The following is a 16,066-nucleotide window of genomic DNA, read 5'->3' as shown; positions in this document are numbered from 1 at the left end:
TTCTTATTGTGAGTGAGATAGAAGCCAAGAACAACCTGTGTTACCATCTTGGTGATGTCACTCATTCTTAATTTAAACCATCTTCTGCCTTTTCTACCGTAGGCTCAAAATATTGAACTTGTGAACACATCCTGGTGGCTCCTTAGAACTTTGCATTATTTAAGATTATGAATTCTTGATCAGATCATCTGCATCAAGTAAGTAATCTCTGTTGTGTAGATCAGTCATATACCGAAAAGCCACTTTCAATTCAGCTCAAAGATCTACTTAAAAATTCTTGTCTCTACTTTACTCTTAAACCCCCAAATCAGTAACAACTTTTGCTAGCTGGAAAAACATGCTTCTTAAATGAAACAACAAATGTAAAAGACTCACATACAACTTGACACCAAAAATGTGGGTAGTAAATAGAAAAGTACTTGGCTTATTGCTTTGGCCTAAAGGATGATCCAAGACCTGGAGAGCTGAATGAAAGTGAAGACAGTTACATTAAGACTTTGGCTGTGCTCTTTGTCCCAATATCCTTTTTTTAAAAAAAAAAATTATTTATTCATGAGAGACATACACAGAGAACGAGAGAGAGAGAGAGGCAGAGACACAGGCAGAGGGAGAAGCAGGCTCCATGCAGGGAGCCTGATGTGGGACTCGATCCTGGACTCCAGGATCACACCCTGGGCTGACGGTGGTGCTAAACTGCTGAGCCACACAGGGATCTCAGTCTCAATATCTTCAAAATGAAAATCCTAATACAACATTGGAATCTGTTCATCTTGTTATGTTTGATGTAATGGAGAGGGGATGACTACTCTTTCCTTTGACCTCATGGTATCTCCACGTGCCCTCTCTCTTGAATTACAATTGAAAGGGGGATCCCTGGGTGGCGCAGCGGTTTGGCGCCTGCCTTTGGCCCAGGGCGCGATCCTGGAGACCCGGATCGAATCCCACGTCAGGCTCCAGGTGCATGGAGCCTGCTTCTCCCTCTGCCTGTGTCTCTGCCTCTCTCTCTCTCTCTCTCTCTGTGTGTGACTATCATAAATAAATAAAAATTAAAAAAAATAAAATTGAAAGGAAGCAGTAAATATGCTTTCAATTGTACACCATTACTACAGAATCTAGTATTTAAAAAATCAATAATATTCATTCAATAAATATATATTTACTGAATAAACAAATTAGTAAATATTTGAAAACTCTGTGTGTGTGTGTGTGTGTGTGTGTGTGTGTGTGTGAAAGACATCTTGGACTGACCTCCAGTTTAGAAACAAAAAAGAAATATCCACAAGAGAATCTTTTTTGGAATAGAAAGAGGACCATGATTTAACTAGATTTAGCAGGATACTCTTCTCCTTTTACTCCCAGGATATAGTTCATTTTATAATTTTTTAGTATATATGTAAGAGAGAGATCCAATCTCACAAATTCCATTATTTCCCAAAAACATTTATATCTAGCCTGAAGACAGCTATGTTCTCTGACTTTTCCCAAGTAAAGAAGAAAAATGCAGAGGTCAAGTCTAGGAAAAATATTTAAATAGTAATCTTTATGCACTGCAATCTTATTTAAGAAGCATGTCTTACTGCTGGTGAGGATGCATAAAATCCCTATTCAATATGAAAGTAAATAGAATGTCAAGAAAAGAGGAAAATAAGGCATACCATTTTTCTTGATGATGTTTCTATTTGCTAGAGTACTAAATATTCTTATGGGAGCATCATTATGGCATTGAGGGAAAAAAACACAAGATTTAGAATCAAGTAGACGTGGTCAAATATGTGCTTTAACACTGACTTTGGAAAGCTACTGAACTTCTCAGAGCCAGTAAATTCATTTGTCAACGTGGTTGTGAATATTACATCAAATAATGTAAGCAGCATGTGTACAATAATGTCTCTCTCATTCTCTTCTTTTTGTCATTAGTAGTTAATCCTGGATAATTACTATATCTAGGATTTATAATTGTGGTGTATATGCAATCAGTAATGAATGCCAAATATCTGTCAGAAACTATTGAACCTGAGAAGATATGCAGATGGCCAACAGGCACATGAAAAGATGCTCAATATCACTAATCATCAGGGAAATACAAATAAAAACCACAATGAAATATCACCTTACACTTGTCAGAATGGCTAAAATAAAAGATACAAGAAACAACAAGTGTAGGCAAGGATGTGGAGAAAAAGGAACTTTTTTGCATCATTGGTGGGAATGAAAATTGGAGCAACCACTGGAAAAGAGTATGGAGGTTCTCAAAAAATTAAAAATAAAATTGCCATATGATCCAGCAATTCCACTACAGATATTTACCCAAAGAAATTTGAAATACTAATTCAAAAAGATATATGCACGCTTATGTTTATTGTAGTGTTATTTAAGATAGCCAAGATATAGAAGAAACCTGAATGTCCACTGATAGATAAATGGATAAAGAGTGTAAGATTACTCACCTACAAAAAAGAATGAAATCTTGACATTTGCTGCAACATTGATGGACTTAGAATGTATAATGCTAAGTGAAAAAATTATCATGTGATTTCACTCATGTGTGGAATTTAAGAAACAACAAATAAACTAAGGGAAATAAAGCCAAAAAAAAAAAAAAAGAAAAGAAAAGAAAAGAAAAGAAAAGAAAGAAAAAGAAAAAAAAAAAAAAAAGAACTAGACTCTTAAATGCAGAGAACAAAGTAGTGGTTGCCAGAAGGAGGATGCCTGAAATACATAAAGAGGATTAAGAGTATTCAATAAGCACTGAGAAATGTATAGAATTGTTGAATCATTATATGTACACTTGAAAATATTATACTAGTACATATTAATTTACTTGAGTAAAAAATAAAAACAAAAAAACATTGAACCTGGACCTGATGACATTGGCACATACATAATTCTGAATACAATCTGGTGCCTCTTCAGACCTCTGGAATATATAAGGCACTAAATTCCTGGTCAGAGTACCTGTATCAAATACATAACCCATGTAATATAGATCAAACATATACCAGAAATCCATGTTGCTTGACCTTAGGAACTCTCTATGTAGTGGATGAGATGAACATAACAAGGAGGTATTTTCAAAGTATTGGACAAAGGGGGTAAGATATGAGCACAAGACTTGGATTCAGTAGACTTAGAGTCAGCTGTGCTTAAATACAAGATTAATGGCAGTCATTTAAACTAAGTGAGCTTTCTTGTTTTTCTCACCTAGAGTCATATAATCATAAGATATATTGAGAGTCTAAAAGCCACAATTTACTAAACTTATATACAAAATGTATTCTTTATGAAATAAAGGCAAATTTTATTCTTTAAATTTTTGTTCTACAATGGAGTGTGAATGAAAAGAGGAGGAAAGTGAGGTCTGTAAAGTCAAGGGGAGGATTAACATGTACTTACTACCTGATTTGTTAATATTTTCTAATTCTCCAAAACTAAAACTATATTTACTTCCCACTGTAAAAAATTATAAAATCAATAAATCAAAGGGGTCCCAATTTACCAAATAATAATTGGTTACCTCTGAGTTATAATCTACTCTTTTTCATTCATACCCCTTTCTGAAATGTTGGCAGAATTGTCGTTGTTGTTGTTATTATTGTTGTTGTTGTTAAAAAGCATGAATAGTTTCAAATTTCCACTATGGTAGCAACAGTTTCACTTGCCAAACATTCCATCTGCACCACCACATTTCTGTTCACCTTTGACCATGTAACTAGTATTTGCCTGTGGACTTTGGGCAGCAGTGATGTGTGTCACTTCCAGCCAAAGCTTGGAAAAGCCAACAATTCACAAGCTCTTTCTTCTCCTAAGGCAAGAGCAGATTAAGTCCTCAGGCTGATAAAGTCATAGATCAGATCAGTTCAGTATCAATGGCTGGCTGGGGCCCTGGTTGTGCTAAACAGTTGCCTTAATCCATAAAAGATTATGTACAAGAGAGAAATAAACTTTTGTTTTGTTAAACCAGAGAACCCTTGTGATTGTTAGCGCGGCATACCCTGCTCTGTACTGACTAATTCTTATCTGAGATATCTGTATTATAGCCTCCATTCTTTATCACTTGACACTGACTTTGCCCACATAGACATTCAACAAATATATCAAAGTCTAGTCAGGGGGCTAAAGTAAGTTAAATATTAGGAAAGTATATGTGTATACAAATAAGTTGCTTAAAAGGACTAGGGCTTTTGGAAAACCAAAATAATGGAGGACCATTACTAGTCTTCAATAATTATACTATCACTAAGTAGTCATGCTGAAGGAAACTAATAAGGTTATGAAGAGAAAAGCCAGGAAGTGGTACAAAGCATATACCTTTTTACTTTGAATCTAGCAGATCCATCAGCAGAATAAGATAACCAGAAGCATGCTCAGAGAAGTCTAAACCTATATTTTGCCCTTACTTCCTTCCAACTTATATAAAAGAGTACTAGTAACTGATAACTTTTGACTTAGCTTATAGGGCAAGGTTAAAAGTTCAAGAGCCCCCCCTCCCCCTTTTTAAGAAAAAATTATGTAATATGGCAAAACTGGAAGCAACAGTTGGGAAAAGCTTAATCTAAAAGGCTTTATTTTTATAAACAGCCTTTGAAATGAACTATATTGAAATTGAATGGATACATTCCTAGAGCTTTTAAATTTTCTAGGAGAAAATAAGTGGATTCATAACTACAATTCAAATTTGAAGTTTTTTATCAGAATTAGTTTTGGATGTTTATGGGAAGGGATGTGTAGGTAATGCCAATGGTGTTCTAAATATGAGGTTTTCACACTATTAAACCTAATGAACTATGAATATGTGAGTTGAAAATATAATCTCTCCAGTTATTTCAATTGATTTAAATCTGGTGTTGAGGCATTTCATTTCCAACCTAAGAACATTTTCAAGACTAAATCCAAACGACTTTGGTTACTTTGTTTTTTTCTGATTTGTTTGAAATTTTACATGACTAGTTTTAATCATAGACCTGTATCATATAATAATTGCCGCTGGCTAGGAATTTAAAGCAATGAGAAACTTTTCATGCTGCTTTCTCAAATATTAAATCACTATCTTCTCTATTAGAAAGACTCTTGCAGATACAGTTTCACTTGCTCATGGGTCACTAGATGGATTTATGTTTGTGGTTTACACCTTAACTGGTGCCTATTGCCAATTTGACCAGCCAACTGGTGGAACACTTAAACACTTTCTCATTAAAATGACTCAATAGAGGTGGAATTATGCACTAGAGCATTAATCAAAGGACCATCTGTTCCAACAAGAAATTTTACAGTTTCTTAGTTGTTCTCTGAAAATTTAGTGAGACATTTAGGTTACAAATCTCAGCATTTGCATAATATTGACACAGATTATAGATTAGTCTGAAGTGTTTATAAGATAAAGAATGTATAATAATATGTATATATAAAGATAATTTTAGCTCTTCTAAAATGATATCTAAATTTAAAATCTAATTATTTCAACTCTTTATTCACTCTTCTACATTTTAAAAACACAGTGCTTAACTGTATAGTTACCAAAGTTGGATGGGAATTCCCTATTTCAGATTTAATACCTAAAAAACAGCACATACTCTTTCAGAATGTTCCCTGTAGCACCTTACCATTATCTGAAAAAATGTTTGTTCTCTTTGAGAGAAGGGATTTAACATTTCCTTTCAAAAATTCAAGATCCTGGAGCTAATGAAAGCAGATAATAAGTATGCGTGGGTCCTAAATATAAGATGTGTCAGTTAGGATGGTTTCAGCTGCAAGTAGTACTATTCCCAATTCAGAATTGCTTAGACAATAGGGGCACATGACCTCATGAAACAAGATTCCCAAGGGAGGACATTCCAGAGTTCATCAAATCAATGGCTAAATGAAATCATCAAACACCCAATTCCTCTAATCTTTTTGAGCAAGCATCCTCTTCCTGTGAGCTAATGTCCTTAAACTTGACCCCTTTTGGTATTACTGATGAGCTTTCAGCATCCCATCCTCACACAATCATCTAAATGTCAAAAGAGGCAAAGAGGATATATTCCTAAGAGGAATGAAATCTTTTCCAGAGGCCCCTAGAAGATTTCCTCAACATTGTCCTGATTTGGAATTATATAAGAAAATCCTTATTAAATCCTTCTTAATTCAGGCTTGAGAGGAGTAGAATTGCCATGATATTCAGTAATCAAGATTCATCCTCCAACTAGGTTTAAGGAGGAGCCCCTTTCTAAAGCAGGTAGTCACCTGAAATCTAGGTAAATTTGTGGTTAGATTAACAAAGAAAAATTGGGAAAGGATAACTAGTAGGTAAGTGACCTAGTGCTTGCCCTTGAGCATGAAAGAGTGATTTCAAAGGATCCAAAAATAAATACCAAGAGGAATGTGATGTGGGACAAAATGAGATGTTTTGGTACTATTTCCCATTTGCAGAAATATCAATATTTTTTACTTGTTAATCCTTCCAATGATTAGTATTGTTCTATAATTAATACAGTTGTGGATAGCAAGACTGAGTATTTGAATGGAAACATCATTATAACCATGAGAGACTAGAAAATATATATAGAAAAATAATGCTTTTTAGCATTAGCAAGGGACATATCTGAGTACCCTTGATGCACGTAAAGAGAATAAGAAAATTTTAACATATAGGAACAATAAATAATTTGTTATAATATAACAGAAGACTTTTCTAAAAAAAAAAGATTCTATTTATTTATTTGAGAGAGAGAGAGTGGAACAGAGGGAGGACACACTGAACAAGGAGCCTTATATCTATTACCTGCGAGATCTTGACCTGAGCCAAAATCAAGAGTCCGTCCTTAACCGACTGAACCAGGCACCCCAAAATAAACTCTAAGAAGATGTTCAAAACTAGCACATTATCCCTAAGTTTCATTTAGAAAGCTTAATGCCAGGCAGCCTGGGTAGTTCAGCAGTTTGGTGCTGTCTTCAGCCCAGGGTGTGATCCTGGAGACCCGGGATCGAGTCCCACGTCAGGCTCCCTGCATGGAGCCTGCTTCTCCCTCTGCCTATGTCTCTGCCTCTCTCTCTCTCTCTCTCTCTCTCTCTCTCTGTGTGTCTCATGAATAAATAAATAAAATCTTTAAAGGAAAAAAAAAGAAAGCTTAATGGCATTAACTTGAAGGGTAACTTTAAGGTGTGGAAGTTTTAATACACATAATCATGAACACTGCTTTTTTTTTTTTAAAGGAGGGGATCTCTAATAATTTTTTGCTTGTAAGTATAACAACACTTTGAGATTTAAAAATGAGCAAAGAATTCAGTAACAAGAAAATGCTTCCTCCTTAATATCAGTTAAGTACTGACATATCCAATATTAATGTGGTAGAAATTTATCTTAACTCACAAGCAGACCTGCATCATTGTTACTCCTGAGATCACCTGGAGGGTACCCTTCAGGGCAGTAGTCATAGCTCCGGGGGCATAATAGAGGTACATTTGTTTGAACAATAGATGACTGAGCTTGGCTCACTTGGCAACTCCTTAGAGCCAACAACTGTAGTAAACTTTCCATCACTTTTTATTTTCTATTTCCTCAACTTTAACACCTGTATCTTAATACCAGTAAATGGAGTACATGTCTTTGATCTATTCAGAGTTGCACACTTCGCACATTTGGTTTGGGTGAGTCACTGACTAGCTGGCTATTGTTATAAGACAGATAATGAGTAGGTAGTAGCAAAGTTATCTTAATGTCTGGAGAATCTTCTTTTTATCCCTTGGAGTGCTAAATGCATTTTCTTCTCTGATCCTCAAATAGGTTCTAAAATTCCACCTCTTTATAGAAGACTTAATAATAGGAAGAAAACTAAAAGTTCAGCTGTGACCTTGCCTAATTAAACATTAAACCCTACTGAGCTGTCATTGTTCACTGTCTCAAAAAATTAAACAGGATTTTTGTTTTAGATTGTATATTCTTCTAATCTTACTTTTTCTTCCTAATCTCATCATTTTATGGAGTGACAATTAATATTAGTGTGTATGTCAGATTTCTGTTCAGATATCACCTTCTGAATCATTCATTGTCCCTATAAATATGTGCTTATTAGTCAGATAAGACATTGTGCATAAACAAATCTGATAAGCATCAGATCACTCCCTCATAGGACACAATTTGTCTTTACCCTTTATGCCAAAGATTCTTCTTACACAAACAAAATTTGGGGAAAATTATAGTTCTCCATGTCCATAAGTGAAGTTAGTGGAACTACTAGTGTTTTGTGCTTATTGACATCTGGTCAAATGGAAAAATAAAATAGGACACATGAGGGTTAATTTTCCCACAGAATATAAATGCCTTGGGAATTAGAACAAAAGTATTCCGCATGTTGCAGAAATATTAACTTTGTTGGGTAATATTACCTTTGTTGAGATTCAGACATACTGGGCATTCTTAGAGTCCTGGTAGGACATTCCTAAGAGAATTTCTTTGCATGGCATCTGAAGTGATCCGCAGGAAAGAATACTACTAGAGAGCTGAAGTATCTGAAGCATGTCTTGGAAAGATAGTGTAACACACCAACCTGACAGTAACAGAGGGAAATAATTCATCCCAAGAGAAGAAGTAGCTGTGCATGAGAGTTAACTTTAACTGGAGTCATTGTAGAAGGGGAGTCACAATTCTGATTAAATCATCAGTCTCACATATCCCAAGAAGAAGGACTATAAAAAAAAAATTGTACAGAAAAACTGTGTGAAAGACTGAGTTACAAGCAGTTCTGCTTTGAGAACTCTCCAGCAAAATACTGCATGAGAGGGAGTGACCTTTTTCTCCAGTTAGTCACAAATCACCATGTAGGTAGGCCACCACGACAGGCTAAGTCACTGATTGCAGGGCCTGGTATGTCAGTCAGTATTCTCCAGAGAAGGGAAGGAAAAGGAAAAGGAAAAGGAAAAGGAAAAGGAAAAGGAAAAGGAAAAGGAAAGGAAAAGGAAAGGGGAAAGGAAAGGAAGGAAAGGAAGGAAAGGAGGAAAGGAAGGAAGGAAAGGAAGGAAAGGAAAGGAAAGGAAAGGAAAGGAAAGGAAAGGAAAGGAAAGGAAAGGAAAGGAAAGGAAAGGAAAGGAAAGGACTTATTATAAGGAATTGGCCAAATGATTATGGAGACCAAAGTTCAAAATCTGCAGTGTGGGAAAGCAGGTTGCAGACCCAGGAGAGCTGATCGTGTAGATGAAATCCAAAGGCAGCCTACTAGAGAATTTTCTCTTACTTGGGGAAACCAGGTTTTTTGTTCTATTCAGGCTGTCAACTGAAAAGGCCTACCTACACTATGGAGGGAATTTTGCTCTACCCAAAGTTCACCAGTGTAAATGTTAATTTCATTCAAAACACTCTCGAAGTTGACACATAAAATTAACTATCACAACTGCCAACATCTGATGGGAGAAGATAGGTTTAATGAACATATTTGATACCCATTGGGGATTCCTGAAAATAGTGGCAATTGAAAAGAGGACCCTGTAGGTTGTTAGTCTATTACAATAGCAGGGGAGATATCGGTCAGTGGAATTTAAATCATTGCAATTATTTAATTTCATACCATCATATAAAAAGCTATTAAGGCCAAGGCAAACTCCACCTACATGCTGTTCTTTATTTGTACAATGGGCATCTTGGGCTATAAACCATTAAAAGGTTAGACTGATTTAGAATGCTTAGCAAAATATCATCTTTTCAATAATATTTAATGATTATTTTGCAAAAAGTGTGACATTATAGTATTTAGGAGCATAATGGAATGAGTACATGGGTTCAAATCCTGGTTCTAACTGCTTACTGTATAGCATTCTGTAAATTACTTGATGTTTCAATTTCTTTATGTGAAAGTAGAACTACATAACCTTCTGCATATAAGCGTTAAGAAAAGTAAATGAGACAATATTACACAATTTTTAGTGCATAATCAATACAAGTTAACAATTGTTCTAATTATAATTTTAATAGTGTAATCAAGCTATAAGTTTTCAACTAATTACCAGTCCCTCCATTTGTATGCATTTATTATGCAGCCAAAGGTTTGCCAAAAGTTAACATTTAACAGTAATAAAAAGACTGGTTAACAATAGCATAATTGTAGAGCAATGACAAATGAAGGAAATGGTTAATAACGTTTGTATTTTATGCTTAACTGTTTTATATAAGGGAAAATAGAATTTTCTGTGGGAATATGTTTTGTAATCTATACAATATGGATTATGTTGAGTGGGCACCATCCATACAAGGAAATTTCCTTTCTTCTCCTTTTTTAATTGATTACTTTTTAAAGTAGTTTTAGGTTCACAATAAAATTGTGCAGGAAGTACCACAAGATTTCCCAATTACCACCTTTCCCAACATATGCATAATCTCCTTGATTATCAATATTCTGACCAGAATGGTACATTTGAGTCTACTGATGAACCTATATTGACACTGACACACTGTTATCATATTAGGATTCACTCTTGGTGTTGTACATTCTATGGGATTGGACAAATTTATAATGACATTTATCTACCATTGCAGTTTCATAAAGAGTAATTTACTGTCCTAAAATCCTCTCTGCTCTGTCTATTCATCCATCCCTCTTCTCTAACCTCTGGCAACCATTGATCTTTTTACTATCTCCACAGATTTGCCTTTTCCAGAATGTCATATATAAATATATAGTTGAAATGATTTAGCATATAGCCTTTTCAAATTGGTTTGTTTCACTTAGTAATGTGCACTTAAGTTTCTTCCATGTCTTTTCATGGCTGGATAGCTTTTCTGTGCATGTGTGTGCTGAATAATATCCCAATGTCTGGATGTACCATAATTTATTTATCCATTCACATGGGTAAATACCACAAATAATTGTGGATTGTATGGAAGAGTATGTTTAGTTCTACAAGAGACTGCAAACTGTCTTCCAAGGTGACTGTACCATTTTGCATTCTCACCAATCAATGAATGAATGATTGAGAGTTCCTGTTGCTCCGCATCCTCACCAGAATTTCGTGTTGTCATTGTTCTGGATTTTGAATGTTTTAATAGGTGTGTAGTGGTATCTCATTGTTGTTTTACTTTGCATTTCCCAATGACATATCTTTTCATATGCTTATTTGCCATTTATATACTTTCTTTGGTGAGATGTCTGTTAAAGTTTTGGCCCATGTTTTAATAAGGTTGTTTATTTTCTCATTGTCAAGTTTTAAGAGTTCTTTGTGTGTTCTGAATAATAATACTTTAGAAGAGAAATCTTGTAAATATTTTCTTCCAGTCTCTGGCTTGTCTTTTCATTTTTTTATGTATTTATATATCTATATATATCTTTTCATTCTTTTGAGAGTTTCATACACAGAGAAGTTTTTCATTCTAATGGAGTCCAATTTACCATTTCTTTCATGGAGTTTCCTGTGGTGTTATATGTAAAAAGTCATCACAAAATGCAAGGTCATCTAGATTTTCTCCTATGTTATTTTCTAGGAGTTTTATAGTTGCCCTTTGCTCATAGGCCTGCGATCTACTTGGAGTTAATTTTTGTGAAGTTTGTAAATTCTGTGTCTAGGATAATTTTTTATGTGATTTCCTAGTTGCTCCAGTATCATTTATTACCATTCATTTTTTATCTGTGAATAAGTTTTTTATCCAAAAATATCTATTTATTTATTTATTCATCAGCTTTCAATTTTTGAATGACTCATACATATAAGATATTATACTAGGCAGTAAACTTTCATAAGACATATTCATTGTCCACCAGGAACTCTATCATAAAAGATAGAGAGGAGTAAATCAATAATTAAAATAAAATAAAATTACACACATGTAAATATTCCTGTAAGGCAAATGATTACCTTTGTGCATTGGTAAATATAAATTATAATGCATACAATCTATTACAGCATGGTATTGTGTATTGTGGATAGCTTAAGTATAGAAAGATTTGGTGGGAATTTCAACAAAATTGTGACATATATTGTCTCCCATTTAGAACAAAAAAAATCTGCTGATTTACTCATTCAATCAGTACTTATTATACTAGTAGTAAAGGGAAAATCACTGTGTGACTGAGGTGGTGTATGGAGTAAAATCAAATACAAGTCTTGACTTCAGGGAGCTTTGGAATATGGCAGAGACAGAAACATAATTAGTCATAATTCAAGGAGGGGTAAGGCACATGCACTAAACGAAGTACTCTGAAAGATCTATGGGATAAAGAAATGATGAAGAAAAGAAGAAATGATGGTTAAAAACAATAGTAGGCAAAATCGCTGGTGCCTTCACAGGAATCAAGGGATGTACTAATAGTCAAATAGTATTGTAGTATTAACTGCTATAATTTGGCAGAAAACCAATGATAATTTCAGTTATAAATGTCTCAGTTATAACTTACTAAAAAGTACTAGTTTTATTAAATATCAGCTTTTGAGTACCTACTTCTAATATACTCTATGGCAAAATGGAAAGTGTGCATAAAGTACTTCTATAGCATGTTGAATACAATGGTTGCCTAAAGGAAAACCGTTGTGTGATTAAGTTGTGAACTGAACTAAAAACTTCATGAAATATCATTTTTCCTTAAAAGAATGCCAAACCAATACTATGGATATTTTGACTTGGGTCAGATATTTTCTCAGAAATAAACAAGTGACTAAAGCAACTGATAGTATATGCTGCCAAGGGAAAACAATTGAGTTTTCAAGAGAAAATTAAAATTTTGTAATACTTTTATCTGCCACTGTGAATTTGTCAGCTTCATAATATTTAAAGACCTTTTTGGTGGGATCAAAGGTGCTGTTACTGAATGTAATTTTTAAATATTATGTAATGAAATATGTCAATAAAAGATATGCAAAAGTCAATAAACCCGTATTTTCTAAATGATCAACATATTGTTATAATATCATATATTGGTAACACTCATTCAGATCACAAGATTAATCAATGAATATTAATGCAAAAGAGTGTGAAAGTTTCTTTGATATGGTTTCAGATTTTGCAGTGTAATCAATATTTAAGAAACTACTTCTTATCAATTATTGGTGTTATATCAAAGAACACTCCATAATCATATGAATAGATTATTAAATATTTTTCCATTTTCTAACTACATATTTGATTTTTTCAATATACTACAACCAAAAAAATATTGTAATAGATTGAATGCAGAAGCAGATATAAGAATCCAATTGTTTTCTTTCAAAGCAGCCATCAAAGAAATCTGAAAAATGTAAAACAATGTTATCCCTTTCTCTGTATTTTAAAAATATTTTCATAAAAATATGTTTATATGTAAACATGAAGTGGATTTATTATTAGCAGTTTAAATAAGTTAATAAAATAATTTCTGAGATCAAAAAGTTTGAGAATGACTGCTACAGGGTGGTGTAAAAGTAAATGAAGGTGATGGGCACTGCATAGAGGGACTAGGCAACAGTACCAAAATTATGTCACTCCCCTGTTGAAACTTTTTGTAGTCCCCCATATAGCTCATATTAAACACCAAAATCTTCACAATGGCCTAAAAGTTTCTACCCAATCTTTCCTTCAAAAACTCTCTGCCCTCACCATCTGGTATTGTTCTTGGCAATCCTGTTCAGCTATATTTTCCTCCTTGAAAACATCTCAGTGCTCTACACATATGAACTCCTTAATGGAAGGATTTTTTAAATTTTTATTTATTTCTATAAACTCGGCATCCAGAACAATACCTAAAAAAATACGAGTTACTTTATAAATCTCTTTTTGAAAGGAGTAAAACCAGTCTGAGCTTAAAAACTAGAGAAATTTAGAAATTTAAATTTATTTCTGAATCTCTGAAGTAAATCCTAATTCTCAAATTTATCTCTGGTTATGAATATTTTCTTATATTCTACGTCCAAGAGGATGTTGTGGTTTAATTTCAGTTTAAAACCATATTCCCAAAATAATATCAGAATTAAACCATGAGTTGGAACTATGACATTTAATTATATCATTCAAAAAAATGTTCATTGAGCATTTATTACATTGAAGATACTCTTTTAGCTACTCTGAAAGTCAAGATGATGAAAATATAATCCTTGTCAACTATGTGGAAGATAACATAAAATATACAGTGGACAATTTCACTATCAAAATGGCAGATGGGTTACATATTGAAATCACTGCTTGCCATCTTCAATCTACAAAAATTACAAGAAAAGAAATGTAAAAACTAGTTAATGAGCATATAATCTTGGCCAAAATAAAGAGGATTTCTCAGAGGCACTGAATTTGTATAACATTTTTTTAAAGACATCCAACTGAAATTTACCACAATAGCAATAAGCTAAGGACCCAAATAGGATGTCATAACCCACAAGACAGTTTACACAGTCCAGAATGTGGGAGAGGTCCCAAACTAAAGCACACAACTAAAAAGAGCAGCAAATATCTGAGAACTATGAACACCATAAGTTAGGATGTAAATCAAATATACAAAAATGCCCAACAAAACAGAATTAATTTGTCAATCCAGAAATAGATTTTAAATAACAAAGAATTAATAAGAATGAGTATATCATTCTCATTTAGCTAACAGGGCATATGACTAGAAAACACATGCCGTGGAGACTTAGAAATTCAAAGAGATCTGTGAGATGGTGGGTTAAGACAATCTTTTGGAAAACATTAGGTTTTAAGCCATTTGTCAATAGCAAACATGAGATTTAGATTGATGGTGAAGAAAGACAAAATCCATTTCATTTAGATTATGAAGGCATTTAGGGAGGATTGAACTCTCTAGAAAAGAGGACTGGTGTTAAGAAGAGGGACATAAGAATCAAATTTCAAGGCAGAGATGAGGATGAAAAATTTGGATTTGAATTAACATAAGGGGAAATACTGTAGGCTCATTAGTAGAGGAAAAATCATGTCTCTGGACAGCAGAGTACCAGTTTTAAAGACAGTTGCTTTTCTGTGCTGAAAGGGGAGTAGTAGCAAGTGATAGAAAGAAGAGTCTTAAGTATAGGAAGGGTTAATGAATACTTTGTAGGTCTGAAAATTCTCCCTGGGCTGTTCATTAGCGTCACACATTTTCTTTCATTAATATTACACATTTACAAATTGGTAATCAGTTAGTTGATAAATATTATCTATGGACATTTTAATAAATGGCTCCAAATTTGTTGTTCCTATTGAACAGGAGGGTCTATGCACTCTTCCTTTTGACATTTATATATTTGAGTTTGGATTCACTTTGAACATGAGGGAAAAGCAAAAGTGAATGCATGAACATAGTAGAATATGCATTGTATGCCCTTAGTTTGAAATGAGTTCTGACTCACCAATAACCATTGAAATGGAATGTGGTAACTTGAGGTGGGCTAAAGCCATAAAACAAAATGCATAACAACAAAACACAAAAATCTAAAATATAAAGAGCAAATTGAAAACATGCTATTAACCTTGGAACTAGGTCATGGAAAATGCTTGAATAGGCCTTGAGGAAGCTGTTGGGAAAATTTAAAAATAAGTTAAGGAAGCTGTTATTGGAAGCTGGAGGAAAACCGATTTCTCATTACATAGTGATCAAGAATTAAGCAGGGATCCCTGGTGGCGCAGCGGTTTGGCGCCTGCCTTTGGCCCAGGGCACGATCCTGGAGACCCGGGATCGAATCCCACATCAGGCTCCCGGTGCATGGAGCCTGCTTCTCCCTCTGCCTGTGTCTCTGCCTCTCTCTCTCTCTGTAACTATCATAAATAAATAAAAATTTAAAAAAAAAAAAAGAATTAAGCACAACTGGCACCTACAGTAACATGGAAAAACAAAGTACCTAAATGACCTGAGAGATCCAGCCAAGGAGATATTTCTGCAGCATGTTCCAAGTGTCCCTTATATTCCATAACTACGCATCATAAGATGAGACTAGAGAGTGATGAGCTAAAGAGAACTTATTAGTCTTTCAAGTAGAACATAGAGAAACTATGAGAATCAGGATTTCCTGGTTTTAAAATGCAACAACTCATTCCCAGTGCATTAGTTCAGGTCCTCCAAGAAGCAGATGTCAAAACAAGATTAGAGTGTGATAGATTTATAGTGCGGTGGGGAGTGGGAATAGCTGTAAGTTAGAAAGAGCAGGG

At 34.2% G+C, this 16,066-nt stretch overlaps 1 long non-coding RNA gene across 3 annotated transcripts in view; it reads left to right on the top strand.

Moving 5' to 3' along the window:
* Positions 1-53: 53 nt before the first annotated feature.
* The window catches only part of LOC112649109 (uncharacterized), a 39,387-nt gene continuing 23,374 nt past the window's right edge, over positions 54-16,066 (top strand). For all 3 annotated transcript variants that reach the window (XR_004807086.2, XR_004807089.2, XR_004807087.2), the window contains exon 1: positions 54-197. This is a non-coding gene — a long non-coding RNA (uncharacterized LOC112649109). The remainder of the gene's footprint in view (positions 198-16,066) is intronic.

The sequence above is a fragment of the Canis lupus genome, chromosome 19 (genome assembly GCF_003254725.2).
Source record: "Canis lupus dingo isolate Sandy chromosome 19, ASM325472v2, whole genome shotgun sequence".
In the NCBI taxonomy this organism is placed as follows: domain Eukaryota; kingdom Metazoa; phylum Chordata; class Mammalia; order Carnivora; family Canidae; genus Canis; species Canis lupus.
This window is presented reverse-complemented; position numbering and strand designations above follow the sequence as displayed.